The sequence below is a fragment of the Serinus canaria genome, chromosome 5, assembly GCF_022539315.1.
Source record: "Serinus canaria isolate serCan28SL12 chromosome 5, serCan2020, whole genome shotgun sequence".
NCBI lineage: Eukaryota > Metazoa > Chordata > Aves > Passeriformes > Fringillidae > Serinus > Serinus canaria.
The window spans coordinates 21,899,886-21,915,586 of NC_066319.1; the positions used below are offsets into that span (position 1 = coordinate 21,899,886).

Here is a 15,701-nt window from a genome sequence, read left to right on the forward strand (position 1 = left end):
GTGAAAGGGGAAAAGGACAGTTTGAGACACCTGCAGGAACAGCATCCCATGGGTGCAGGGCAGAGGGAAATGAGAGGAGTGTGACAGCAGTCTGGGGCGCTGTTCCTGGTTGCCCTCAACAATTAGTAATTAATGAGACATGACGTGAGAGCAGTATGGCAAGCAGGAGGAAGAGGTTTCAACCCCTCAACCAGTGAGCTGGTTCCTTTCTTAAAACCACCTTTGAACTTTGTAAGCGGGGTATATGCATCCTCAGGGACAGGCACTGTGTGTGTCCTCTCCTGCACAGCTCCTGCCTCCAGTGACAGTGGTGTCCCCTTCATTAGCAAGAGTGATGCTACGCCAGCAGGCCCCTGGTGGGGATCCATGGCTCTCCCTTATCTGGTGCCACTGCTCTACATGGTGAGCTGAACCCAGGACAGAAATAGAGGGATCTGTGTGAGCAACGGGCCACCTGCCATATAGTGCACAGCCAAGTGTCACACCTGGCCACATTTCTGGCTGGGATCTTTGGGCAAAAAACATGGTAGCCCTATTGCAGGTTTTAACCTTGAGCCACAATGCTCAGTTCCTAAATGTGTGGGAAGTGATACTGTGGTATTTTCTCTTCATGCTCTCCTTACTAAGCCAAGAGCACATCAAGCGTCTCATATTTTTTTGAAATTTCCCTCTAGTCTATTTTTAAAACTTACCAGGTCAGGATCAGTCTTTCTGGGAAACAGTTCCACTATTTAGTGATGTCCCCACTGGGAGCTTTTCCCAGGCAATGTGATAGAGTTATTAATGCCAGCTTAGGCATCTTAGCCCGTGTCTTTGGCAATACTCATCTCTTGTTACAAAATCCTTTTGCTAATTCACTGTATATTTACAGTTTAGCCCTTTTGTGATCAGCCCTGTCACATCTTCACAGCCAAAAGCCCATGAAATTGTTGTGAGAAGGTGCACAGCGTACAAGTCCATCTCTCACAGCTGAAAGGCTGCACTGAGATGATTGGGATGAAACCAGGAGGGTGAAATGTAGCTGTCACCCTCAGGCATGGGAGCAAGGGTGGCCCAAGTTTAGGCCTGGGAGAATGAGCTATGGAAAGGGATTTGGGAAGAAAAGTGCCCAGGTGGGACAGAGGGCTTGTGGGCAGACCTTGGATGAAGGCAATGGAGTTACCTGGCACTTTCACCCTCCTGTGATCTCAGATTTATTGCTTTCTCTCATATTGTTCCTTCAGACTTTTGAGGAGCTCCCTATAAAGCTTACCAAAGCTTGATGTCTATCTCAGCTCTCTTTGCTTTGATTCTTGGGAACATTTTGCAAAGGTTTATGCTCCCTGGGCTCCAGAAGCAGTGTCTAAGCCAGTGACTGACACACTGCCTCCTCTTTGAACCTGCCTTCTCCAACTGGTTGACCTCTCCCACTGCTCCTGGGGGATGCAGGTGGACAGATCTGTCCAAAATGGGCTGGGACAGTGCCTTGCCCCACAGCCTTGGTCAGTCATAAGCTATAGACATCATATTTGTAATTTTTACAACTGAAAATAAAACAGTTCCAGAAGGTCTGCAGCAATGGACCACCACCTATGAGACTCAGTAGAGACAGAGTAATACATAAAGTAATCCAAGAGGTTGTGGGGTTTTTTTCCCCTTTCTCTCTTTCTTTTATTTATGACATCAGGGAGCTCAGTACGTTTTCCCCCACAGCTTTGCTCTGGCTGTCTCCCTAACTTCTAAGCCCCCTGCAGCTCCAGCAGCAGCAAACACAAGACCTGAAGCCTTTCCTTGGGAAATCCTCTGCTGGTTTTTATCTGCTTCAGGAGCTCACTTAGCTGGGGAAGGGTCTGCACAAACACAAACACACACACAGAGAAAAGCTCTGTGCCTGTTCTATGCCATCGACAGCATAGCTCAGATTGCAGCTGAGAGCTGGGCCCAGGATTTTCAGCAGGAATAAGTTATCTCTATCACAAAGCATCAGCCCCAAGGAGCAAGAACTGTCCCTGCTGCACACACAGTGGGTGTTCCATGCCTGCTCTGCCAGTCCAGAGCCCTCCTTGCAGCTCAGCCATGCTGCTCTAGTGCTCCTGCACTGCAGCAGACATGGGCTTCTTCACCTCCAGCCCCTGAGAGCCCTGGTAGGGGTGAACTGTTTCCATGGGTGGGGCAGAAACTGTGGATGGAGGGCCTGATGGCAGTGCTGGGAGGGCCTGGTGTGCACCCACCCTCAGCTGAGCATCCCAAGAAGCAACTCTCATTCCCTAGAAGCAAGCTCCCTGACCTCAAAACAGCCACGCTAACTGCTGAAGTGAAACAAATTGCATACATCTGCATATGGATATGCCCAGACTTCCTGTAACTGGAGATGGCCTCGAAGTTTCAGTGCAAAGTTTGGGGTGTCTGTTTCTAATCAAACCTAGAGAGACCTTGAGTTACATATTGTGAAGATCTCTATGACAAGGAGTTAATGTGAGCACCACTGCACCCTTACAAGCCCAACAGCAGAGCTTGGTGCCTCCTTCACTGCTTGCCAATCCATCCTTGCCCTCATAGCTGTACAAGGAGGATATTTTCTGACTTCCCACAATTATACCCTGCTCTCCCAGTACCTTGGCTGCCTGCTAGTCCATCAGCATTCCCTGAGTCACCCTGTGTCATCTGCCATGGGACAGACCAGGATAACTGGGCATGTGGGCCCCAAGCACCTTGCAGCTCCTTTTGGACAGGAGGGATGCCTGCATTCCCACTTCTGCAGAGGATATGCAGAATAATGCCTTTCAAATCTCACCACATCTGTCCTGGGAACCCTATGGAGGAGAAAGAGGGTGCAGAAGACACAAGACATGTTCACCTGTGGCCATGAGGTAAGGCCCTGAGACAGCAAGGCATTGCACAGCTCTGCTGACACACTCCTGAAGGGAACAATCATCTTTATCATGCTGTCAGAATGTTTGGATTCACAGCTTGTATCTGTTTTGTTCCTCAGGTGATCAATTTTGAGAGGGTGCTGAAGTAAAATCATTGCTATGTACAATCCTATCCATGGAATTTAATTTAGAGTGAAGTCAGTTTGGTGCATCCACAAGGATGGGGACTGGGGCATTTCCAGCACACAGCTTTGGGTCCAACTTGAAATGGTAGGTCTGCTTTGCACAGCACATACATGACAAGCCACAGCTCCTTCACACAGATCCTGTGATGGAAGCCCCACAGCCCATAAGGCTGCAGGAGAGCAACATGGCCAGCACAGCCCAGGGACACAGCCAGCACAGCCCAGGGACACAGCCAGCGTGGCCCAGGGACACAGCCAGCACAGCCTAGGACACAGCCAGCACAGGGCAGTTTCCCCTGGGCTCCAGGTAAAAAAGCCTGCTGGGTCTGTACTGCTCTGGCAACATCTTGTCCAGGCTATTACAGTCTCAGCAAAGAGCTGATGCTATCCCAGTCCTGGGAAGCTTCAAAAATAGCCTGGAACTCCTGCTGGCATGTGGCAGCTCACAGACATTGTCTGCCTGTGGACAATCCATGTCCAAAGAGCATGGCACAGGTGGCATGGGGCTGCACCAGCCTGCCCCTCTGCTCCCACACTAAATGGCATTGGGGCTTTCTGCCTTCCTGTCCAGCTGTGGGCACAGGGATGTTACCCCCTGCCCACCCCCAAATTCCATGGCCTCCAGTGCTGGCCCCTTCAGGGTGCCTCTCCTTGCCTGCAGAGGTATGGTCTGACTCTTCATAGCAGTGGCCCTTAAAAAAAACCAAAAAAATCCCTTAATTTCATTCTTTTAACTCTTGTTTAAATGCCAGTGCTAAAATTTTGCCTAGACAGGGCTCAGGCAGTGTATTTTACACTTCTTACCAAGGCAGATTTGCCCCACAGCCCAGCCAGCACACCTCAAGGACTTGGCCATCTATAGGAACCTTATCCAGCTCCTGTGATCTTGTCTTAACACATGCTGAAATGATTATACTTGTTTCTAAGCTGTCTGTTGCAGTCTTCTGCCTCCTATCTGTCATTAAATTCTAGAAGTCAACAGAAGACTATTATTTAAAAAACATCCATGTTTTGGGTTACATAGGAGAAATCAAAGTGACTGAATTTTAGACAGATAAAGACCCAAATATTTAGGTTTATTTCTGTTCAGGGAGTCAGTGCTCTTGCAGTCTGTACATGTAGAAAAGATTTTAGCACTCTTTTAGTTGCATGTGGCATCACTGATTTTATTTGCAATGATCAGATGCTTAATCATACTTTCACTCCTGTGAAAAAAAAAGTGAAAAACTGGGCAGCATTCATCTCTTAAATGCAGGTGGTATAATTCTAGAAAGGACACAAACCATTGGCTTCATTCTGGAAGCTGCAGTTACCATTTGCTGCTAAGCAGAAGCTGGTTGGAGCATCTCCATTTCAACCCTGGATAAGGATAAGTATACAGCCTGTCCATCCCTCCCAGACTGGGCCTCCTTTGGTTGATTCTGCAGAACCTGAAGGAAGGCTAAATGTGGTCTATGCTGTTCCTCTGCTTATGGTACAGCATTCACTGACTTCCCATTGTGCTCCAGAGACCACTGCATGAATGTTCTCATCTGCATGGACGCTGTCCATCTCTGCTGAGCTTGTCAAAGCTGCTGGCACTGCTGCTCTGCTGCCTGCAGCCTCCTGAGGCTCTACAGCAAAGGGGGGACACACTCAGTGGTTACTCATGGTGGCAGTCACAGACTAAAAATAGCTGTGAAATACCTGATCACCTTGGGGAGTTAATTACAGGCAGAGTGAAGTCCTACAGAAAAGTCTATTTGGAGAAGAAGAATGAAAAAGGGATGGAGTGTTTCTCTCTAGTCTGCTCCTCCTCACCACACCTAGGACTTCCCTCTTTGAGAAGAGACTTATTTTTCTGATCAGAGCATACAGCAGGAACAATACTAAGGCCTGGAGCAGAAAGGTCTAGAAACCTCCTTCTGTTCCTGAAAAGCAGTCTGGAGACAGCGTCAAAGGTCCCACACAGTAAGCCCATGGGTGGATTTTTGGTGGCCCTGAAGCCAGTGTATAACTTAAATCTCTGGCTCTACCTCTACTGTGTGCCTGGGAGATGTTTCTGTGGGAGTCAAATTCACCTCAGTCCTGGCTGCACTTAAGCCTCCTTGTTCCTGGCTGGCTAGTTCTCCTGGACTAAATCACTGTATGAGTTTGGGGACAGACAGCTTGATAAACATTAGCTCTAGTGCTGCTGAGAAGTTTACATCACAGCAAGCCTTGGGAATATGCACTATTTACTTGGGAAAATTGCTGTTCCTCTCACTTTTATTCTGAACTAGTTTTTCTCCCCAATACAAACATCTGTTTTTGAGGGCATGTGTTGCTTTATTTCCTGATTAGCTGGATTCACACACCCTGTGGCTGCTTGGGGAGAGCTCAGCATTGTCTGTACAAATGCAACATGTGCTGCTTGCTCCTCTTTCATGTTTTTTAAAGGACACTAACAAAACTGGCTTTTACATAAACAAATCAATTCTGAAAACTCTGCATAGAAGCTGTGGCTAGAGAAAAAGGCACAGCTCATTCCCCAAGTCCTTTTTCATGTGGCACATCCATCTGAAAAGCAGGAAAGTGCTGACTAGCAAATTTTGAAGGCACAAAAATGCTTCTAGCAACCTGCTGCAAGGTTGCTAGAAGCATTTTTGGTATATCAGAACATGATATAAGGAAAGAGCAAGAAAATGTACTGCCATTGCCTCCGTGGAGAGAAAATGAAACTGCTCCATTGCAAACCATGGCTTCCTCACTACTGAAGGTGAAGGGAGATTATTGCTTATGCCAGTATTCTGGAGTTGGGCATCTCAGTTCTCTCTGATGAGCCCATTAATTTCCTAGTGACATAGTTTTTTCCTCCCTGACACCTGAAGGTCTTCAGTGTTGTAGGGGGTGACACAGTGCCTTGGGGATATGCCAGGATCAGCCACAGGATGACTTTTTAAGTGACAGCAGATGGAAGTGACAGCCCCCTCGGTGACATCAGAGCCTCATTAGATTCCACAGAGATGTCCCCAAGCACAGGGCTGAGGGTGATCAGCTACAGGTTTGCAGCATGGTAGGCCATGTGCCAAGTTTGAAAGAATGACAGACAAGATGGGTCAGCTAATGCATTTTAAAATATCTCATTTCCCACATGTCCCACTGGTGTGTCACAAACAGCTAGGGAAAAATGGTGGATTTCTGCTCCATCCTACTGGTGTGTCTGCCCAAAGCAGTGCATGTGAACCAAAAGCCATCTAGAACCCCTGAACTGATATATCCCCAGTGAGTACCAGCCAGGGAAGATGGACAAGGCAGACAAGTATGAGAAGGGGCCTTGAATGGGCTTTCAGTTTCCTCTTGGCTCTGGTTTTGATACCTTTTGGATAAGTAGTGTCCTCCTTCCCAAACAGTCCTGCATGCCTTGCCATGACAGTGATCACCTGAGGGACTCGGTTTTTCCTAAGCTCTCAGAGCCAGATGTAAGCACCTAACTGCTCTGAAGACTTAGCTCAGTGCTGAATGGATGAAATATGTGATTTCATTGAGAAAAAAAATCAGCATTACTACTATTGGACAAAGTGTTGAATGGTGTGATCTCAGTCATAGACTCATACCTACACACAGAACAGACAGGTCCTCGGTGCTGTTTGCTGAAGAGTTATGCTCTCCACAGACAGGCACTGTAGGGTTTTGCACTCCTTGATGCTCTGTCCCAGTGTTGGAACTCTGCTCTGCTTCTATCTGAGCTGACTTCTCCTCCTGGGACATCCTTACTGGCTGTCAGCATCTGGAGCAACATCTGCCCAGTCCACTAGGTCTACCTTACTTTGGGATCATTCAGTTATCCCTCTGTTGTGTTGCTTTTAGAAAAATCTAGATCCAGCAAGGTTGCTGCTCCTCTGCTTGGATGCCATCTCCAGCTGAGTTAGTGCCAGTAGCACCTAAGGCAGCCGGGATTCAACCCCCTCCCTGTGCTGGGGCCCTGTGAAGTCAGGCCCTGCACCTGCAGCAGGGGGAGGAAAAGCTGTGGAGCTCTGGGGCTGGCAGCACTCACTTCACTCAGTGCCTGCAGTAGCACTGAGTGCTGTTCAGATGTGAGTGACAGATGAGGCTGATACAGGGCTTAGGGCTAAGCTCTGACTCTGAAGGGAAGAGCATGAGTTCCCATCAGATACAGATTTATGTTTTCATCTTAACCTCACCCATGCCATTTGGCCACCACAAGGATCTGAAAAGAGCCCTCCCCTGAGCACTGCAAGAGAAAAGGGGGCTCTTGTCCACAAGCTGCCATCTTCTCCAGAGGTTTCCCCTGCAACCAGTCAGTGCCTCTCTCTTCCTCACAACATGCCCTGGACATTTTCCCTACTATTTCCACCCCAGGCTGTGTGCTGGATGAGCAGGACCTCTGCTCTGACAGGGTGAGAGGGAGGTATGAGGCAGTCATGCAACCTTCCACACTTCAGTGTGTGTGTTGCCTTCCATGCCAACCACACACCAAGTGAGGCCCCACTGGCCATCACCTGTGACAGAAGGTATAAATCAGCCATTTAGTTAAGGAGGGAGTGGGGGATTCTACTTCCTGCTGGTGAGGAAGGCTGGTGAGGCAAAGCTGCCTGAAGGGAGATGATCCTTGCTCTGATGTCTGGCTATGGCACAGTTTAATTCCCTGCTGCCAGCTTGCAGAGTGATTCACCCCATCCTGTGGGTCGGTGCCTGCCTGGACGCTGATCACGTCATCGGGTTGGTTGGTCTGTCTGCCTCTCTCTGCATTCTTCTGTCTGTCTGCTTTGCAAAAGCAACCTCCCTGCAGCAGAGACAGCCAAGCATTGCTGAAGTTTAGCTGCCTCCCAGAGGTGACTTCTAGTTGCCTGATTTGTGCTGCTGGTAGCAGGGCTGGACCTGCAACCTGAGAGTTGCCAGCTGGGAAGAGGGGCAGCAGGAGGGAGGTCAGGGCCATTTTGTAATGGGCTGGGCAAGAACTCAGCTGCATCTGCATTATGAAGTCCTGCTTCAGATTAATGACAGATGAACTTCAATGGCTTGTGGGCCCTGGCCAGGCCGGTGTCCAGCAGGCTCTGCCAGGCTGAAGCAGCCAGCCTGTGGCCCCAGTCCAGCAAGGCACTGCAGCACACGTGTGTCCCTGGACTACCCTTGTGCTCAAGTGCAGTGTTATGTGCTTCAGATGGGCAGCCAGGCAAGCCCAAACAAATCTTCCCAACGCCGCCCCCATGGTGCTCCTTGTGCTTCTCAGTTTGGGGCCTCTGGTGCCCCCACGGAGAAGTCTTGGGGAGTGCTGAGTCTGGGTGAGATGCTGTGGCAACCCCATTGGAACCCAAGTACAACACAACTCAGGGGGATTTGAGTGCTACCAATTACACTTAGGAATTGGAAAGCAGGAGTGATAGAAAGCTGGAGTGAAAGCAGAAAACAACCAAAGTTGGCTGAACCTCACAGAATCACAGAAAGTGTTGAGTTTAAACATTGAGACAAAGTTTGGGCAAGATTCTTAGCAAAGCAGCTCTGTTGTTCTTCAGTTGTATACAGCCGATTAGTAAATAAAGGCCCAGACGAGGGAAAAAAAACTTTCAGCCCTCCCCAAACCTGCCTGTTCTTGGAAGAACATCTATAATTTATTTCCATTTCAACTGCACATTGCAAAACTCAAGGCCAGCCAGGTCTGGGAAAATTCCTATGAGCACTAGGCTTTTAGAAGCATTCCAGAAAGAAATTAGGTTTCTGGCTTCCAAACCCACTAATTCACCATCGCTGGGCCTGGGCAACAGACTGGCATCAGCTCTTACTGGCAGAGAGTAGTAGGGCAGCAAAATTCAAACTGAAGCAAGAAGCAGCACAACCAAACTGGGACCTTGCCAGCCAAGAAGCAAGACACAATAACCAACAGCAAACCCGAGAGCAGCAGGTTGTTCCTCCTGACCTTTACACCCTCATCATGAAGTGGGGACAGTGCTGCAGCCCTGCAAGGGTTTCCTGCAGAGGAGATGCTGATGCCAATTGGGGTGGCATCAGACTCCTGACATGGTCTGAAGCCCAGACTCCTGACATGGTCTGAAGGTGGCAGCAGCAATGCCTGGTACAGGGGACTCTTATCCCTGGTCTCCATGAGCCCACATGGAGTGCAGGGGGTACACCATGACATCAAGGCCTCTCTGACCTTGAGAGTTGTTTGGAGGTAATGAGGAGACATGGCTGCACTGCATGGCCTGGCCATGAACTGCAGTGTGTCTACACCATAGCTGAGGAGAAAGGGCAAAGACAGAAAAATCTGTCTAAGACCGGCTTGCTTGGAAACTCCAGTTGACCCTGACACAGTCTAAACAAATATTTTTTTTTAATTACTCAGAATGCCCCAGTCTTCTTATATGTATCCCCAAAGACTGTCATAAAATGTCTGCAGAAAGGACTCCGTGAACCTCTGCTGCCCTGCTCTAGAGGCACATATTTCAGCTCCAGTCAAACTGAAGTTTAATAAACCCTTGGCCTCTTTAGGTTCTCTCCAGCCTCTGCAGCAAACAATTCTCCCCTGCCTCGGTCTGGCTCTGGGTCTGTGTCCACCACTGGTGTTTGCCATGAGCTGCCAACCCCACTGCAGCCTCTGATGGGAGACCACCATTAGTTGTGAGTGCTACTCTCTTACACCTCACAGTTTTTCTGCTGGGGCTGTGAGGAGTAGGGAAAGAGTGTTTGAAACTCTTCCTCATTTGTCATCTGAAACATATATACCAACTTAGGACTTCTCTGGGGCTTTAGCTCCACATCCTTCATAACCCAGAAGAGAGAAGGTGTATGTTTACTATGGAGTGAGGATAATCCAAGTCTTTTGAATGATTCCAACATCTGACCCAGTATTTTACCAAGCCACTGCGCTTGGTAAAATACTGGGAAACCCTGCTTGCATCATGGTTTAAGTGCAATGCTTTCCTCGTCCAAAAAAATACTTATGTGTTGTTCAATAATCCCCCTTTAATGAAGTTTTGCCAATTCATCAAGGAGTAAAATTGATACTCCATGACTTGACCGACTACTCTCATGAGACACATGTGCAAGAGCCCAAACACATGGTTCTCAAAGGAAAGGGATGAAAATGATTTACAGAAGCAGTGAGGCAAAGGTTTATTGATAATGGGGCAGTAAGAGGAAAGGGAATGGATATGCCTAAGCTTCCTCTAGTAAATGAACAACAAATAGTATTCACAATCAGCAACTCACATTTTTAATTTTGAGCTGAGAATAGCAACATTCACAGACTCACAGATTATTCTGAGTTAGAAGGGACCCACAAGGATCATTGAGTCCAAGTGTGACGTGAATGGCCCATATGGGGATTGAACCCAAGACGCAGGTCAAATGACAGTTATTAAGGAAAAAAATCTATTAAGTAGTGCTGGGCAAGGAAAACATCCACAAAAGTGTGCTCTTACTTGTGAAAGGGGAGTCATGAATTGCTCAAAGGGTAAACTGTGCTTGTCAAGTAATTCAGAGAGCTATGCACTCTGAGGTCAGAGAAAGGGATTTCATTTCACTTGAGAACTACTTCACCTTGCAACACATATAATTGTCACCAGGGGGGAAAAATGAAATTAAAAAAAAAACAAAATAGAACAACCAAAAAAACCCAGAAGTAGTTTTGCATGAGCCAAGAGCATTTGACCTTTACTTTTTACTCCATCTCTTAGTGTCAGTTCTTTTCCCAGACTGTGCCTGGTGAGCCACATTCCCACAGTGACTGCCCATCCTGCACATACTCTTTAGCTAAATACTTCTTGCTTTCTGGGCCTTTGGGTCACAGACACTGGACCCCTCTCTATGGTGAGCACTTCTCCGTTTTCTCATCTTCATCCAGTGTTGGAAGGTGATCATTATTTATGGCATCCACACCTGTTCAGCAGTGTTGTCTCAGCTCCCCACGGCACCCACTGCACTCTGCCAGAGGGTCCCACAGAGATGCCGGAGTCACAGCAAGCCCTGTGAGGTCAGGCACTGCTCTTTCTTGTGTTGTGTGGATGGCAAAGTGACACAGAGCCACCAGGTAGACAACACACACTCTATCTGAGTTTTAAGAAGCACTTAGCACTGTCTGATGTTTTTGCAGCCTGGAGGTGAAGGTCCTGTGTCGCTCAGATGCCCTGAATTGTGCAAACCTTTGCATCTTGGCCAAGTAGATCTAAACCTCTATTCAATCCAGCACACTCCTTCTGAACAAATTTCTGCCACATCAAAATTCCTTATCCTTATCCCAGCCGTTGCACCCCTTCAACTCCGGGGCCAAGCAAGGCTGGACCAACTACAGGGGTAAATGGCCACTGCAATAAGAGTGAGTTCAGACCTGGCTGAAAACACTCCTAAAACATGAGAAATCTGCAGTGTCTTTAGGTGTGAAAATCAAAGGTGTCACTACTGAGACTGTTCAAACCACAAGTCCTCATGGCTAGTTGTTGGATAATCTTTCAGAGGAAAGGCACAAAGCACATTTCCTACCCAAAGCCCAGCTCCCCTGTAAATTTGATGATCTTGCTCCACAGCACAGTACAGCAGAACTTATGAAAAAGTCATAATCAGATTTTTTTTTCCTAACATGGAGAAAACAAAAATGTGCTGTTTTAGTTACATTCTTGGAAATGGCTTAATTGATTCAGAGGAACTTAAAAAAAAAAAAAGTATTATAAAAACAGCCAGAGGCAAACAACTGCTGTGGGAGCTTTTAGACAAGATTGTTAAATTTTGATTAAGTTAGAAGAAACTGGATGCAGGATTGTGGTATGAAGTGTCAGGCAGTAGACACAAACAATAGTGACTCTGGTAACACATTTTCCTAACAGAAAACAAAAAAATCATGACTCTTGGAAGGAGAGGAACTCCTGGAGCACCACTAGTTCTCAACCAAACTGGATGATTACATGAACGATAATGACCATGAAAATCAGCCTAAATTAGACAGCTGAGTTCATGCCCACTTTTGTGTTTGCTTCCAGTTAACATTCCAGAACAGGATCATAGTGACATGAGTGACTACAAATGTGAAGTAAACATTAGCAAACATTTACAGAAATCATCTTTAGGAACTTGTGAAAAGGAATATCTGTCCCAGAAACCTGCTTCTGCCAGAGGTGCTCATCCAATCAGGGAACAAGGACTCATCCTTTGTGTCCACCGTGTCCTACCTTCCACTCACCACTGCAGATGCCCTTTCAGCTGCCTGCTCCCTGCACCAGTTCACACCCCCCCCACCCCCCACAATCTGCTGACCAAAGATTACTCACAAACATCATCCCAACAACAATCCTGTGTCCCAGACAGACCTCAAAAACTCATCCCTTGCTCACAATTTGCAAATAAAACACACGGGGTGTTCACCCCCCTCCTGCTCCCTGTCTCCCAAAATACTTCCTTAGGGGAGCCCTTATTTTGGGAGATACCTCATCTCCGTAAAGGTGGCTGTGTGCTGACATGGACCACAACTCAGAAAGTCTCTGCCTAGAGACATCATGGTGCCAGTGCCACAAGCAGAGCTTCAATGCTTAAAAGCTGCCTTTTCTAGCAGGGTGGGCAGCAGCAGGAGGCCTTAAAAGCAGATCGAAAGAGTGACTGCAGATGGCCTAGAGAGGAGAATAAAATACACAATCAGAAAACATGGGCTGGAATCAATACACCTGGAAAGCACTGGTTGGAAAGGTACATGCTCTTTCAGTTTCCTAGATGAGAGCAAGATCCCTTTTCACCAGCTGCCTTCCTTTTCTCTTCAGAAACAAGCCTGTCTGCGAGAGTCTGGAAAGGCTGAAATTTAGGAAGAACAGATAAAAACTTCAGTTTCCAGAGTGTGAGGGCTCTTGGAATTAGTGGGGCCACTAGGCACCAGTTGCCTCTGTTTCCCCAAAGCATCTCCAGCTGATAGGTTCAGAGAGCTTGCAGGGAAAGATGCTGGGGGCTGCAGTGGGTTGCGCTCTCCGTCCTTCTCATCTCAGGCTAGGCTTCCCACACACTGCCTTCTCAGATTTACTATCTCACAGTACATTTGGGTCAGAGTTTTTTGGATTCATGAGGAGCAAACATGCCTGTGTGGGAATGTGCGATTTCTTCTGCAATTCATTTGGTTTATAGGGCTCTCAGGAGAAAATATACAGTCGGATGTAAATAATAGGGCTCCAAACTCCAAAACCCCTTCAGCCAACACAGTTATGGGTGCGTAGCTTCCAAGAAGCCAGGGTTTTAGAGCCAAGGTTTTAGTGCTAGAGGAAACTCTCCATCCCAAAGAAGGGAGCACAGCCCTGGGCTGTGCCTGCTGGTAATGAGAGAGGTGCCAGGCATCAGGGACCCTCTGAGTACTTGCTGCTTATGTCCTCTGTTTTCCAAAGCAAAGATGTAGCTTCCCAACTTGGCTTAAACCACATTTTTCTTCCTACTGACATCTCCTACATCTTATGAAGCTGAGGCTTATAAACTGCTATACAGTCCAATTTGCTTCTAATTGTAGTACATGACATGAGTTTTTAACTTGGTCAAGAATATGTTCTGACAAACGGAAGACGAAAGGTTATTTCTTCTACTGTCAGCTGAGGGACTGTGGTGTTTGGATGCTACAGCAGGAAGCTTCATAGATTATTACCAGGCAGGGAGAGTCTGGAAGCCTGTGTACCCTCTTTTTGTTTGATGGTTTTTGCCCCAGGAGAGCTGAAGGCTGTGGAGCAGGACTGCCTGCCTGGAACAGGGGTGGTCTGACATCCCTTTGGGCAGGACACAATAGGGTGAGGAGCGAGTGACCTCAACCACGGTGCTACACTGCCATCACTGCCATGCTGCCAGCTCCCCTGCTTTCCCCTGCCACCTGGGCCAGGCATGCTCTGGGATGTGCTTTGGGCAGTCCTCAGTGCCCATGCTCACACCACTGTGTTTATACTTCTGGCACAGGACTGAACAAAAGGGAACTGCTTTGCTCACCACTGTCAGGCATACCTGCAAAGACATGCCCTGCTCAGCCTCCTTCCAGAAGAACCCAGACCTGTGGACTTACCTCATGCCAGGCATACAGAGAGGAAATGCCAGAGTGACCAGTGTAGCTATTTACACACTCATATCACATTTTCCTACTGGGACATTTTCACAGAGCTTGGATTGACTTTGCTCCCACTGAGACGCCACCGCAGGCTTTCAGCTGCTGCTCCCTTTTCTTTTGAAATCTTGAGGAGGAGTTCTCAGCAAAGTTCTTGGTTTTAGTGAAATCTGTGGGCTAAATGAGGCCATTCCCTGTTTTTCCCCAGTGGGGAACTAATTTCTACCAGACTCAACACCCTTGGCTGTATTCTTGGCTTTCAGAACCCACTCAGTTACCCTCATAACTTCTCCTTGGCCAGGACCCACTGGCCTCTTACGTGTTAATGCATGTATGTGGTCAGTGCTACAGACCATGGTTTATCTGCTGCAGGCTCCTAATATCTCCATCTCTGTGGGAGGTGCAATCAGCCAGATTAACACACAAAAGCATACATCAGAGAACATTCACATTGCCTGAGGCAATATTTGCATCATATTTTCTCTAAAAAACCTGGGCTGTTCCACTTGATTTTTGCAGACTCCAGATAGACCAGACTCACACAGTCCAGATTTAGGAATTTCTCACAAGGACTGTGCTATGTTTCCTGGCTAATGTCTGAAAAGGAGAACTGGGGTCAGACAGCACTTTCCCTTTACACTGAAAGTCATTAAAACCCAACAGAATAGACAAAGGGCTGGATCAGTCCTGGTCCTTTGGTCACTCTCTTGTGAAGTGTCTGGGGTGTGATTCAGTAGCACACTCATGGGGTTTTGGTGCTGTGCAAAACATACTAAAGTCTCTCAGATGCTGACACGGGACAGGGACCCAAACCTTGAGGAGCAGCACGGGGAGAGGAGGGAGTGTAAATGGAGGCATCTCAGGCCAGGTGGCACACAGTTGGCTCAATGCCTTCCCTCAGCACCAGCCAAGCTTCTCCTCCCTACTATCTTTAGGATGCTGGAAACCTCCTATTGCCTTCACTAGCCTCTGAAAAACCTGTCGAAATACTTCGGCATCAATGCCTCTGCCTTGTTGCATGCTCTTTGTGTCTTGGTCCCCAAATATGGTGAAAAATTCAGCCCTTAGAAGCTTGGTTGCTATCATAGCCTCTTGGTTCCTTTTTGGGTAAACTTCAGGTCATTTTCTAAAGAAATCCATAGCTACCAACAAATATTGTCTGGCAAATTCTGTCTCAGGCAAAGGCCCAACAACATCAACAACAATGAATGGCAGTAAGGTCCCCAGGAGACACTGCTCTGTATGGTTTCTCCCCATCTTCGGGGACCCACTTCAGAAATACAACACATGCAAGAAAAGCATCACACCTCCTTGTAGTAATTTGCCATCATCTGTCTGCATTTGCCTCAAAAGTGGCTCTCTCATGGCTTGACTAAAGACTTTACAACTTCAAGACATCACAGCAAAACATCAGAACCTCTTTTTTGAGTCTTTTGGTGATAATGAGCTCCCACGAGTGCTCGTCGTACGTTGTTTTATTTTCCCATCTCCTACAAAACATTTCATCTTTAAATTCCAAGCTTTCCCACCATGACCAGAGGGGTTTTGCCTTGCTCGTCTGAAAAGAGTCAAAAAGCCGACAAGGCTGCCAAGCAAGGGTTTGGTTTTTTAATCACACCTTGTTTGACACCGGGAGCC

At 47.5% G+C, this 15,701-nt stretch overlaps 1 protein-coding gene across 4 annotated transcripts in view; it reads right to left on the reverse strand.

Moving 5' to 3' along the window:
* ALX4 (ALX homeobox 4) overlaps nt 1-15,701 on the reverse strand; it is a 44,645-nt gene that overhangs the window by 16,071 nt on the left and 12,873 nt on the right. The gene's annotated exons all lie outside the window — the stretch shown is intronic.